We start from the raw sequence: 13,542 nt of genomic DNA, 5'->3' as shown, positions 1-13,542 counted from the left end.
CTGAGACCTTGAGAATTTCACTCATCTGACCCTCTCTGGTCGGGGTTGGACCAATAATATATAAATTAGCTCTTACCATCTCCCACTCCGTATAGACACGAGGGCGCTCTTTGCTTAAATTCTGCGAACCTCCAACCTGGTCAGGACAGTAACCGATGGACTACCGGGACGAATTAATTGAAATGGAATCTCACGAAATTACAAACCCTCCCTTTGCAATATCCCTGGACAGCTGTTTTTCCACTGTCAAACTATTCGGTTCAAATTACAATTCTTCCTATTAGTAAGCATTTGCGCTCTTCTCCCTTCCGCTGTGTGTCGTATTAGTGCTGCAGCCCAAGTGTAACTCTCGAAGCCCATTCCTCGGCGCTGCTCGCTCTCTTGCTGACACAGAAATGAATATTCTGTTACGTAGACAGCAATGAAAAATAAGGTCATATCTACTAAAATGTTTATTTCGCTTCCCGAGGGACGTAAATGTGGCTCGGAGCTGACGTCATGTCTTGTTATGAAAGATAAAAGAGCTTCTGGAATGGACAACGTTATATTCACACTTTCACTGCACGCGTTGTCTCCTTCAGTGGAACATGACAGTTTCACTGAATTTTGAGAAATGTGTAAAGTATCGCGGCGGTGAATATTTTAGCATAAAACGTTGCGAAACATAAAGTAGGTGTAACAATACGAGCAGGCACGCGTCACACAAAGGAAGGTGAATTGCGACAACTTAATTCCCACATTTATACTGAAATCAGTTTTAAATATTTACGGAACGGGAGTGAAATGTTGCAACAGCAGCTGAAGACCTGGAGTCACCATGCACAGTCCACTGCAATGCTAACGGAGTTCTGATATCTACTTACTGTAGTAAAAAAATTAATATGCGTGAAGTTCAGTTTAAAGAGGCAAGAATCGCCACCATATTAATAATACTGCTAATAATAATAATAATAATAATAATAATAATAATAATAATAATAATAATAATAATAATAATAAATATTGATAATGATAATGGTAATAATAATTATTTATTTATTTATTTAATTATTTATTTATTTATTTTTATTTATTTTCTTATTTATTTGCTTATTTATTTACTTAGCTATTTACTTACTTATTTATTTATTTAATTATTCACTTATTTATTTATTATTTATTTATTTATTGATATATTTATTTACTTATTTATTTACTTATTTATTTACTTAGCTATTTATTTATTTACTTATTTATTTATTTCCTTACTTATTTACTTATTTATTTATTTATTTTTATTTATTTATTTATTTATTTATTTATTTATTCATTCATTTGTTTGTTTGCTTTTTTGTTTGTTTGTTTGTTCGTTCGTTTGTTTGTTTGTCTGTTTGTTTGTTTGTTTGTTTGTTTATTTGCTGAACAACTTATAGTTCAACACAATACACAAACAGAAGATACAAAGGTGCAAAAATAAATTAATAATATATTAAATCAAAAAAACATACATAAATTAAATTGAGAACAAGGGCAGTAAATACTAAAAAACGAAACTATACTTTAAAAGGATGTAAATTGTGCCCCTGAAAATTGGCATGTTTTATGCACCTACAAACTGGAGAAAGTGATTTAGAAAATTTCTGTTGTAAAACATTTTTTGATATCTTAAATCCTTTGTAGGAATACGAAGGCTGATATTGTTTATGATAGACTCACAATCAATATCATCCTTGATAACTTTGCAAAAAAATTGATAATCAAGATTTTGACGTCTAGAATAAAGGTAACAGCAGTTAAAATATTTACTAGTAATCTCATAATTGAAGTCAGAGGAATTGGGTATAAATCGAAAAGCACATAAGGAAATAATAATAATAATAATAATAATAATAATAATTATTATTATTATTATTATTATTATGGTTATTATTATTATTATTATTATTATTATTATTATTATTATTATTATTATTATATCATCATTCATTCAGTGTGTTCTGTTCAAGGGCAGATCTTTCACTGCAAACCCAGCATTTTCCAATATTTCCTATTTTCTGCCTTCTACTTAGTCTCCGCATAATGTATCTTAATGTTGTCTATCATCTGATATATTCTTTTGCCCCGAACTTTTTTCCGTTCACCATTCTTTCCAGTGAATCTTTCAGTAGGTAGTTTCTTTTTAACGAGTGGCCCAGTCAATTATCATCATTGTTAATATTATTATATTATATTAATAACAATAAACATTAGTGGACTTATTTCTTGTGCCATAAACATGGAAATGGACGTTTTAGGTCAAAGTTTGGAAAGATGGGTTGATTATGAATAAAAAAATTGGAAATCTATTTAATCTTCTCAGGTGTTATTAGACACTACAGAGCATGATCTTAAGTTATGAATGCACTGTTTAAATATTATTGGAAAAGATTTTAATATGGATATTTTTGTGGAGAATCCAAAATAATGGCATTTTATGGCAAATGTCATGTACGAAAGAAAATTTGCATTGGTGCTAAAATTTGAAAACAAGTTAACATAATTAAATACTTAGGCTATAATGTCTCATATGAACCAAAAATGTATAAATTTTGAAACCACTTACTTTTTAAAAGTCATAGCAATTATTAATTCCATTTTTAACCCCTCTGCAATATAGCGCCATACAAGATTAACAGTATACAATATCTTGTGAAGACGTAGGCCTACTCTAGCCTTTGGTTCTGAAGCCTGGACAATGACGAAGAGAGAAAACCAAAGAATAACAGCTAGTGAAATGAGATTCATCATTGTCACGTTCTTTCTCTATACTTCGTTCCATAATGTCTGACAGGCGACGTAAACATTGCCAGCAGAGGAGGAGAGAAGTATAATTGCTACTCAGCCAATGGCAGAAGTTAAGCGTATCTTGAAGTTGGACGGAGGTAGAACGTTTCAGACCGCCCAACTTAAAGATAAACGTGGAATGAGACCTCTGCCATTGGTTCAATAGCAATTATCCTTCTCTCTCTCTCTTTCTCTCTCTCTCTCGGCAATGTTTACGTCGCCTATCAGAAATTGTGGAAAGAAGTATAGTCAAACTTCGTTCTTATTCAGCTTATTGTTTTCATAATCCATTTTTTCGGTTAGGAATTTTTAAAATATTTTTTTAATAGTAAAAAAGAATTTGTGTAACCGGATCACTCAACAGTCTTAATCTATAATCCTGGAAAATGAGGTTATACAAAAAATTGTCGGTATTTGCCAAAATTTGCTCTTAAGATACGTGTAGATTTTGTCTTCTTCTTCTTCTTTCTTATCCCGAGGTCCTTACATCAAGTCCATGAGGTTGTGTTGTTGAAACTCGTGTATGCCTTCTCCATCCAGGAGATAAACCGTGAAAGGAATGTGCTTACTATTGCGTCATCTATTGGAGTGAAGTAGATAGATAATATTAGAGTTATAACGTCATGTCAGTTTAAAAATCATGCGCTCTCCTACATATGTTATTTCCTGTATGGAGGGATTAAAAGACCAGGAGATTAACAGTGATCTAATTTTGTAACTAATTTAGTATAAAAATGTGTATATCAGTGTTATGGTTTGTGCTTTGAGAGATAGCCAATAGAGATACGAGTACCCACGTGTGTGACCTTATGACATCTTATGACGTCAACATTCATTCACAGCATCACCCCGCTTCGTTTCATACCCTGGAGACTTTCTCGTTGTTGGAGTACAGTACTTGTTTGGTTCTGAGTGTATGTGGTCTGGAGGGAGGCCTATACACGGTATGATATGATTTGTTGAGGCTGGATTTGTGTTGCATTTTGTATACTTGTAGTTTTGTAACACAGTTGTTCTGTTTTCCAGGTTGGTGGATAGAAGCCATCGTTAATCCCGATTGTCAATAACAATATGTTAAGGTAAGATAACATTTATAATATAGGTTTCTGCCACCAGGGCGAATTAATGCAATTGACAGACATAACACAGTCCGCTCAATAATTGCTAATAGATTAAGGGAACATGGTGAATACGAAGTATATGAGGAAGTTCAATGGAAGGATCTACACGGCGTGCTGACATCATAATAATTGACCGAGATAAAAAAACTGGTCTCATTCTTGACCCCACTGTAAGGTTTGAAATTAATGAAGATCAACCAAAGCAGGTACATGAAGAGAAACGCGCTATTTACCTTCCATGCTGTGATGACCTCAGTCATAAATATAATATTCAAGATTGGAATGTCATTGGACTTATATTTGGTGCGCGAGGAACAATTCCCAAATTTACATTGGAGATCCTCAGAAAATTAAAGGTTCCTGAAAAGACTCTTCAGACAATTGCATCAACCATTTTAAAACCTTCATTGAACATCATCAATCACCATCACTATTCATCTTTATAATGTTCAATGTATATTATTATTTATTTTCAATAAATTTTTATCGTTTTGATAGCTACCACATCTTGTCGCAGACTATTCTTTTTTAAAATTGCATTATGTATTTTTTTAACATTAATTTACATTTTCTTTTTTGTTCATTTGAATTGACTAGGATGCCGATATTTTAAATCCAAGATTTGGACTGCTGTCATTTCGATTTGATCGATATACAAAATTTATGTCTGCAATTAGACGTTTTTTTTAATAAAACTTATACTTTGGGTATAGTCGTAGAAAGATAACGTTCCAGTTGATCGTCTAGTGGTACGTGATTCGAATAACCTTCATATTATGGTTTGTTATGAAATGCATAAAGAATTTCTTTAAAATTGAAGACCTCCCCGAAATAAGGCTGTAACTAACAAAACTGTAATTCATGTTTCAGGAGAAATGAAACTAATTTCAGAAGCATATTTCATAGGTCTACATTTACTATGACAACCATTTGACTAATCAAGGATACGAGTTTATTCCGCTATTGAATGCAGTAATTTATTGTTATAAATGAATGCACCAAAATTACTTTTTACACGTAAGTCACATGTGTATTTCGCTCTACAATATGCCATTAGGAAAGTTCAGGATAACACAGAGGGTTTGGAATTGTGAACAGGTTACATCAGCTTCTTGTCTCTGCGGATGACGTGAATATTTTAGGAGAAAATCCGCAAACGATTAGGGAAAACACAGAAATTTTAGTTAAAGCAAGTAAAGCGATAGGGTTAGAACTAAATCCCGAAAAGACAAAGTATATGATTATGTCTCGTGACCGGAATAGCCTATTCTACGAAATGGAACTATAAAAATTGGAAATTTATCTTTTGAAGAGGTAGAAAAATTCAAATATCTTGGAGCAACAGTAACAAATATAAATGACACTCGGGAGGAAATTAAACGCAGAATAAATATGGGAAATGCCTGTTATTATTCGGTTGAGAAGCTTTTATCATCCAGTCTGCTGTCAAAAAATCTGAAAGTTAGAATTTATAAAACAGTTATATTACCGGTTGCTCTTTATGGTTGTGAGACTTGGACTCTCACTTTGAGAGAAGAACTTAGGGTAAGGATGTTTGAGAATAAGGTTCGTAGGAAAATATTTGGGGCTAAGAGGGATGAAATTACAGGAGAATGGAGAAAATTACACAACACAGAGCTGCACGCATTGTATTCTCCACCTGACATAATTAGGAACATAAAATCCAGACGTTTGAGATGGGCAGGATATGTAGCACGTATGGGCGAATCCAGAAATGCATATAGAGTGTTAGTTGGGAGGCCGGAGGGAAAAAGACCTTAGGGGAGGCCGAGACGTAGGTGAGAAGGTAATATTAAAATGGATTTGAGGGAGGTGGGATATGACGGTAGAGACTGGATTAATCTTGCTCACGATAGGGACCAATGGCGGGCTTATGTGAGGGCGGCAATGAACCTCCGGGTAACTTAAAAGCCAGTAAGTAAGTAAGTTACATATGTATTTCAATAACTTGATGTTACATCCTTTTTCTTCAATTGTGACTTGTTTGGCGAAGTCAGTCTCTGTGTCAGGGAGTTAAAGATGCGTCCCGCATAGCCATTTCCTGTTGGCAGAGGCCCCATCTGACTGTGGGGGTCTTCGCTGGGAGGTGTTCAGACCCAAACCAACAATCTCCATGCGCGCTCAGATTAGCGGTGACGTGGCTAGTGGGCGACGTCATCTGCCTGCTTGTTGATCTTGCTTCTGCCCCATTGTTTGAAATGAGGGAGAGAAAGATCTGTTGGAGCGAAGTAGGAAGTGAGCTGCTGCTGGGAAATCGAATATCCTGTTATCCATTGCACAACTTTCCTCTGACGGTTTCTTATCCCACCTCTACTTCCCGTATTTACAAATAAGTTAAATACTTCAGATATCGATTCTAATTCTTATCAGTTTGCGCAAGGAGTTACCACAAATTTCTGTCTTACGAGGAAACGTCGTCCAAATGAACTGTTATTTGGTTTGGTAATTGAAAGTGAATGTATGTATTTTTGAGTCTTAATCACAATATCGTGGCATTACAGGAAGTGCAGTTCTAAGCCGACCTAATCTAACTTGGCATTACAGAAGTAGAGTAATTGTATTGTATTGTATTGTATTGTATTGTATTTATTAACATTCCATGGTATTCATAAATTGCTTACAGCTAGAATATGGAACAAGTTAAAAAACTTTATGCTCAACCATGCCGAAATGTAGTAATTATACACCTGGTAACAGTCCTTTAATGCACCTCATTAAAGTACACCTACTCATTAAAGTTCAGGTGTTTTCAGCCAATGACAACTCAGCTTACAGGTCTTCAGCCAATAACGAGTCAGCTTTGTACCGTTACAAAACCGCAAGTATCGATTATTCTCGGATATGCAATCGAAAGAGAATTAGCGAAAATTCACGAAGGCTGGAAATCCAATACTGTCACAGAAGGTTATGTTCTGTTACTATAATAATTAGCGTTAATTGTAAATAATATTCAAATAAATTCAATTTGTCATCTCGTTTTTCAATGTCGAATTCAATGATCAAAGTTATACCAAGTTTAACGGATGACACAAGATCAATGACATTATTGTTCCTCGGAAAAAATCAATACTTTCGCGTCTGCGCACATCTCACAATTCACAACCTAGAACAAGGTCACTGCCGATCTTGTCAGTTACAAATAAAATGTATACATCTGAATACTGTAATTTCAAGTTAGAAATATGGTCGAGCATAAAAAGTCGTATGAAACTCGCCTATAATGGTAATTAAGAAGCTCGTATGAAAATTATGAAACTCGCTTGCGCTCGTTTCATAAACATCCATACTCGCTTCTTAATTACTGTCATTATAGGCTCGTTGCATAATGTACTATAATACTATTATAAAATCTTAATTTATAGTCACAGTTTAGATGAAATATATACAGACGAGATTTACAATATAGTCTACTAGTACAACACAAAGTTTTAGTATCAATTTCATGAAGTGTTATTGAATGTCATGAATTCACCTACAGACGAGAAGTCGTGAGAAATTAGGTAGTTCTTTAATTTGGCCCTAAATAATTTTATGTTTTGAGTTTCATTTTTTTTATATCGATAGGGAGGCTATTAAACATTTTTACTGCCATATAACGCACTCCTTTTTGATAGCACGATAGACTTGCCGATGGAGTATGAAAGCAATTTTTTTGACATGTATTTATGCTATGAACTGTTGAATTAGTTACAAAGTTTTCACGATTACATTCGAGGAAGATTATTAATGAAAAGACATACTGACAAGCCATGGGCATTATTCTTTATTATTTGCTTTATTATTTTCTGGTGACCTATTAGTGATATGGATCTAACTTAACAATTTGCACACAATTGCCCTATGTTATAGCTAACAAATTCCAACAATACCACATCTGTGGAGTAACGGTTAGCGCGTCTGGCCGCGAAACCAGGTGGCCCGGGTTTGATTCCCGGTCGGGGCAAGTTACCTGGTTGAGGTTTTTTCCGGGGTTTTCCCTCAACCCAATGTGAGCAAATGCTGGGTAATTTTCGGTAATGGACCCCGGATTCATTTCACACCTTCATCTCATTCAGACGCTAAATAACCAGAGATGTTGATAAAGCGTCGTAAAATAAGTTACTAAAATAAAAAAAAAACACATCACCAGACATCTCTGTACTCAAGTTCTTTCTCAATAGCCATGGCTTTCTCCTGGAATTCGCTGCCGCTGGACATCAGGGGTAGTCTTAGTTCTCAGTCCTTTACAACTAGGTTAATTTAGAAATATTTTTATTGCACAGAATTAGTTTCTTGTAGCTACAATTTTAAAAATGTAGTTATTGCTTTGTTGTTCCCATTAACACTATTTCTAGGTAATTGTAATTGTTTCAGTATAACCCATGCTGATTATGCGAATTGAGCTCTACCTTTAATTTTGTGATTCTATTCATATGCATTGAGTATTTTTTTTTAATTTAATACTTGTAACCAGTATGCATTTTCTTGTATCCGCTTTCAACCTGGTTCAGTGGAAGAGAATGTGTGATTGCCTTAACTCTGTCAGGGAAAATAACAATTAGGCCTATTATTATTATTATTATTATTATTATTATTATTATTAATATTATTAATATTATTATTAGATAGAATTTTAAAAAATCGTTTACTTTTTTGTATATATTTTTAAATATGTAAAATGAAAATGCTTTATTTAAGTAAAGTACTTTAAATTCACAAAAAACAATCTGTCAAGAGGAAAATTTGTATTATTCAACTAGCCGTACCCGTGCGCTCCGCTGCACCTGTTAGAAATAAATATAAAGTAATTACATAATTAAAATAGGACGTTTGATCCAGGGAACAACTTTTACAACAGCGCAACATAATCTGCTTCGCTCATTACCGAATTTTTTTTGCATTGCATTTATTGCATATATATTTTATGTATTTTAACACGATTCAATTGAGCATAGTTAAAATTTGAATTATAAAATAATGGATTGCTAAGCTAACGTACTATACTGCATACTAAATCAATACACTCTCGTTCTTCGTTAATTCTCTGAGATTAAAATGAGTGTACATAAATATTATTTTAAGAAATGCAGAAAACGAATGTACAAAATAGCCTATCAAATTTTCTGTGCATAAGAAGCTATTTTAATCTTACCTGTCCTCGATTTACTCAGACGTTACTGTAATAACATTATAGTATTATGTCCATCTAGAGAAACTACACTTTCCAATGGTGAAATAATAATAATTAATTATACAATTCAGTTAATTTAGCTTCTGATATTACTTCATACAAATGCAGAAACATTCTCTGTAGGCTATGTTTAATAGCTTTCGATTTTTAATGTCCAAGGCCCCTGTTTCGATTGTTGTTGTTCAAGGCCCCTTATAGACGAAGTCATTTGTTTTTTAATTCATTACACGGCCTTAGATGGCAGATATTTTAATTTTAAAACTCATTTATCTCATTAAATATCAGTCCTATCAACATTTTTCAATGAATAAAACTTATCGCAAATTATTTAAAAAAAAACTTTTGTTATGTAACATTTTTCACAAAAATCAATAATAAGCGAGATATTTCGATTTATTTAATTCAAGCCCCCTTATAACTCCCTTTTTAAATAAAGTATTTTGAATGCCATATAGCCTAAAATCTAAGTTACAACGAACTTAATTTATATTCCAATTTTCATATAAATTGGTTCAGCCATTATCGCGTGAAAAGGTAACAAACATACAGACAGACATACAAACAAAAATTTCAAAAATGCGATTTTCGGTTTCAGGGTGGTTGATTATATATGTTAGGACCAATTATTTTTGGAAAATCGAAAATTACCAGAAAAATTTCGGCTACAGATTTATTATTAGTATAGATAATAGGATGGTGCGCAAAATTTGTTTACTTTACCTCAAATAGTTTTTGATAAATCTTTCTTAATTTTTTAAAATTGTAACTTTCGGACAATGAAGCGTAAAGTTTAGAATTATAAAGAAGAGTGATCTTGCAGCATGACATTTATTAATTACCATCTTAGTGCTTAATAATAAGGGTAATAATAATAATAATAATAATAATAATAATAATAATGATGATGCTTTATTTATTCATTTATTTATTTATTTATTTGTTTATTTATTTATTTATTTATTTATTTATTTATTTAAACACTAACCACATTTTACCTTTAGGGTATATCATTACAGAGGAGAATAATTATTAAACTATTTTTAGAATTTAAAGTCTTGAAAATACATCAAATTTATATCAATGCATTATCAAATTTTATACAAAAAAAATCACACATTTTTAATTATATACTCACAAACACAAAACCAAAGACGTTTGTTTGTTTGAGCCCAGGTGTTTAACGAGCACTGCTTTAAACCATAACTTACTACTAATATCGGCCTTAGGATTTATAACAAATTAATAAAGAAATACCGTCCACACCTGTGGAGTAACGGTCAGCGCGTCTGGCCGCGAAACCAGGTGGTCCGGGTTCGAATCCCGGTCGGGATAAGTTACTTGGTTGAGGTTTTTTCCGGGGTTTTCCCTTAACCCAATACGAGCAAATGCTGGGTAACTTTCGGTGCTGGACCCCGGACTCATTTCACCGGCATTATCACCTTCATTTCATTCAGACGCTGAATAACCTAGATGTTGATAAAGCGTCGTAAAATAACCCAATAATAATAAAGAAATAACTACATTTATTTACTTCCAAAAGTTTGAATGTTTGTAAGCAATTTGTTATGAGTAATTATTAATTTTTATATGTTATTTTATTGCAATTAATGCATGTAAATTTATTATGTATCGAATTCACCCCTGAGCAAGAGAACAGAAATTACAATTTCTTTGTATTGTAATTCTTCTGATAGTAAACAATATTATTATTATTATTATTATTATTATTATTATTAATATGGGATATTCAAACGAAATTACAATTTACGATATATAAAATTGAAGTCAAAATCACAATTCACAGTTGATTAGTTAATGTCTTGTAAAGTCATTTATAAAGGTTATTGTCTTTGGATGAGAAATTACTTTCCACAAATTTGATCTTGCGTTCTTGATGTATTCTGGTCTAAACTTGTTATACAATCTGCTTAGGGTGAGTAGATGGGCAACTTTGTGGTACTCCTCTTCGCATGGGCTTGTTGATATACTTTTGCCAATTTTGTGTAGGTATTGCAGGAAATTGCCATGATTTGTCAGAAACTGGATTAGAATGAAATTAGTGTGAAAGTTTGTATGTAGTCTGCAGCGAATGTTTGCATAGTAAATTTTTGTGTGGCAGGCTTTAAGAGAGGATATGAAGAGTTTGCGGGAAAAACGATGAATATCACAGTTTTCTTAAGGTAGATGTCATTATCTAATTCAATGGATCACTGCGAAATTTAATGTTGTTCTTATGAAAAATGGTAAAAAGGAGAATTATCACCACGAATACAGTAACCCTGTCCTTTATTTTCTATAGAAACAGCACTACATCTTGCAGTTATAGACTCAATTAGATCATTATGTAATCCTTAATAGAAATGTGACATTCATAGTTTTTCCCGCAAGTTCTTCATATGTAAAGTCGATTCCAGAGGTTTTTGTATTATTCTGTAAGCTTCAGTTTAGATAGTGAAAAGGGGAGTCTGTCGTAGGTTATTGTTTTGTGGTTCCTGGAGTGTATTTTAGCTAGAAATTCTGCCGTCTCGTTTCCTTGCTGACAGGCATGCTCTCTAACATTAATCTTGCACGTGCGTTTTACTAGGAAGACGGCTAAGTGAAATTTATTAAATGTGCCAAACGTAACATAGGCTATTGGTGCTGGTGATTTTCTGTCGATATGTTAATTTTTTTTTAAATTTATTTATTTATTTATTTATTTATTTATTTATTTAATACTTTACATTTGAGCTACATTAGGCATTGCAGCCCGAAAGAGCATAAGCTCGTGCTCGGGCGCAGTTCAGATCAGTTATACAAAATATATCACAAAATTAAGAGAGTTCATTGAGCACAATAACATTAATAAATGATAAAATACATAGAGCGCGTAATAATATGGTCTTTATACAAATATAAAATACAAAAGTACATAAATATTAGAGTATCAATTTTTAACTGAATTAGCTTAAACAATTAAATAATTAATCTGATTTGTTTCTTAAATCTATGTATATTAAGTGTAGTTAGCTTAGGGTAAGCTCTAGTTAATGCATTATATATTTTGGGTCCAAAATTTCTGCTGTGTTTTAATCCAGCAGTTGTGTGGCATTTGGGAGTATTTAGAAAGAAACTGTAGTTTTGTCCCACATTGTATTCGTGAGGATCAAATTTAAATTTATTGTTGTTTTTATGGAAGTAAATCAGCAATGTTTGTTTATAAATTTCTTCTAGATTTGATACATCAAATTCCTGAAAAACTAATTTTGTTGGGTAATCAAAAGGTTTATATAGGCTAGACAAATTTTGATAATTCTTTTTTGGAGCAAATTTAAATTTATTGTGGTTTTTATGGAAGTAAATCAGCAATGTTTGTTTATAAATTTGTTCTAGATTTGATACACCAAATTCCTGAAAAATTAATTTTGTTGGGTAATAAAAAGGTTTATATAGACAAATTTTGATATTTATTTTTTGGAGCAGATTTAAAGGATGGAGAGTCGATTTTGCCATTCCTCCCCAACCTAAAATACCATACTGAATTATTGATTGAAACAGAGCTAAGTACACAGTACTCAGAACATAAACAGGTAAATAAGAGCGTAGAATGGAAAATTTATGAAATGTTTTATGCAATCTGTTACACAGGAAGGAGATATGCTTGTCCCATTTTAAATGTTGGTCATTAATAATGCCTAAATATTTAACTTGTGAGGATATACTCAAAGCGGTACATGAGCAAGTAGGTAGGTTACAATCATGTATTGTTATACTTCTGTTACTATTCATTTTTAGTTGCTCATGGCCATGTGATGTTAATGAAAATGGTATTAATTTTGTTTTAGAAACGTTCAAAGAAATTAAGTGAGCATCCAGCCATTCTTAATTTGTCCTTATATGTTTGTATAGTTGGCGATAGGAGTCAGTATTGTGATTTAAATTTGTTGATAACCGTGGTTTGATTCACGTCTGTCTGTCTGCTTTCATTAGCCAAGTATTTGGATGAGAGCAGAATTATTCCCCTTCTCGCTTTTGGTAAATGCTCGCTTGACATGGTGAGTGTGTGACGTAAGACATCTTAACATTTATGCTAATGCAGAGTCGAGATTTTACACGCGCAGGATGTGTTGCATTATTTGTGAGGGCTTCTATCACGTCAGAATTTCGAAAATGAGACAGAGGGCTACACAATTGAAATGGTGCAAGGAATTGCACTCTTCTGGTTTAAAAATAAACGAGTCTCCCCCGCTTTCGTACTGTGTTGACTGAAAGAGCAGAGAGATAAAAATTGGATTCCTCGACTTTGCTTGCACAGAAATGTTAGTTTGAGTCTCATTTCCGTCGGAAAATGACAAGACGTCCCTCTTGGTAATTGAAACAGGGCGACTTGGAACCTTCTCCGTGCCGAGGATCAGACTATCGAGTCGCTGCAGTTTCAGATAATTGGAC

General features: G+C 33.0%; 1 protein-coding gene across 4 annotated transcripts in view; it reads left to right on the top strand.

The window, feature by feature from the left end:
• The window catches only part of Ddr (discoidin domain-containing receptor 2), a 1,446,713-nt gene that overhangs the window by 352,408 nt on the left and 1,080,763 nt on the right, over positions 1-13,542 (top strand). For 3 of the 4 annotated variants that reach the window (XM_069815694.1, XM_069815693.1, XM_069815691.1), the window contains exon 3: positions 3,829-3,881. The exons of the other annotated variant lie outside the window; for it this stretch is intronic. The gene's annotated coding sequence lies outside the window, so the exon portion shown is untranslated. The remainder of the gene's footprint in view (positions 1-3,828; positions 3,882-13,542) is intronic. 4 annotated transcript variants of the gene reach the window in all.

Source organism: Periplaneta americana, chromosome 17, assembly GCF_040183065.1.
Source record: "Periplaneta americana isolate PAMFEO1 chromosome 17, P.americana_PAMFEO1_priV1, whole genome shotgun sequence".
Classification (NCBI taxonomy): Eukaryota; Metazoa; Arthropoda; class Insecta; order Blattodea; family Blattidae; genus Periplaneta; species Periplaneta americana.
Note: the sequence above shows the minus strand (reverse complement) of the source record. Positions and strands in the feature narration are given on the sequence as shown.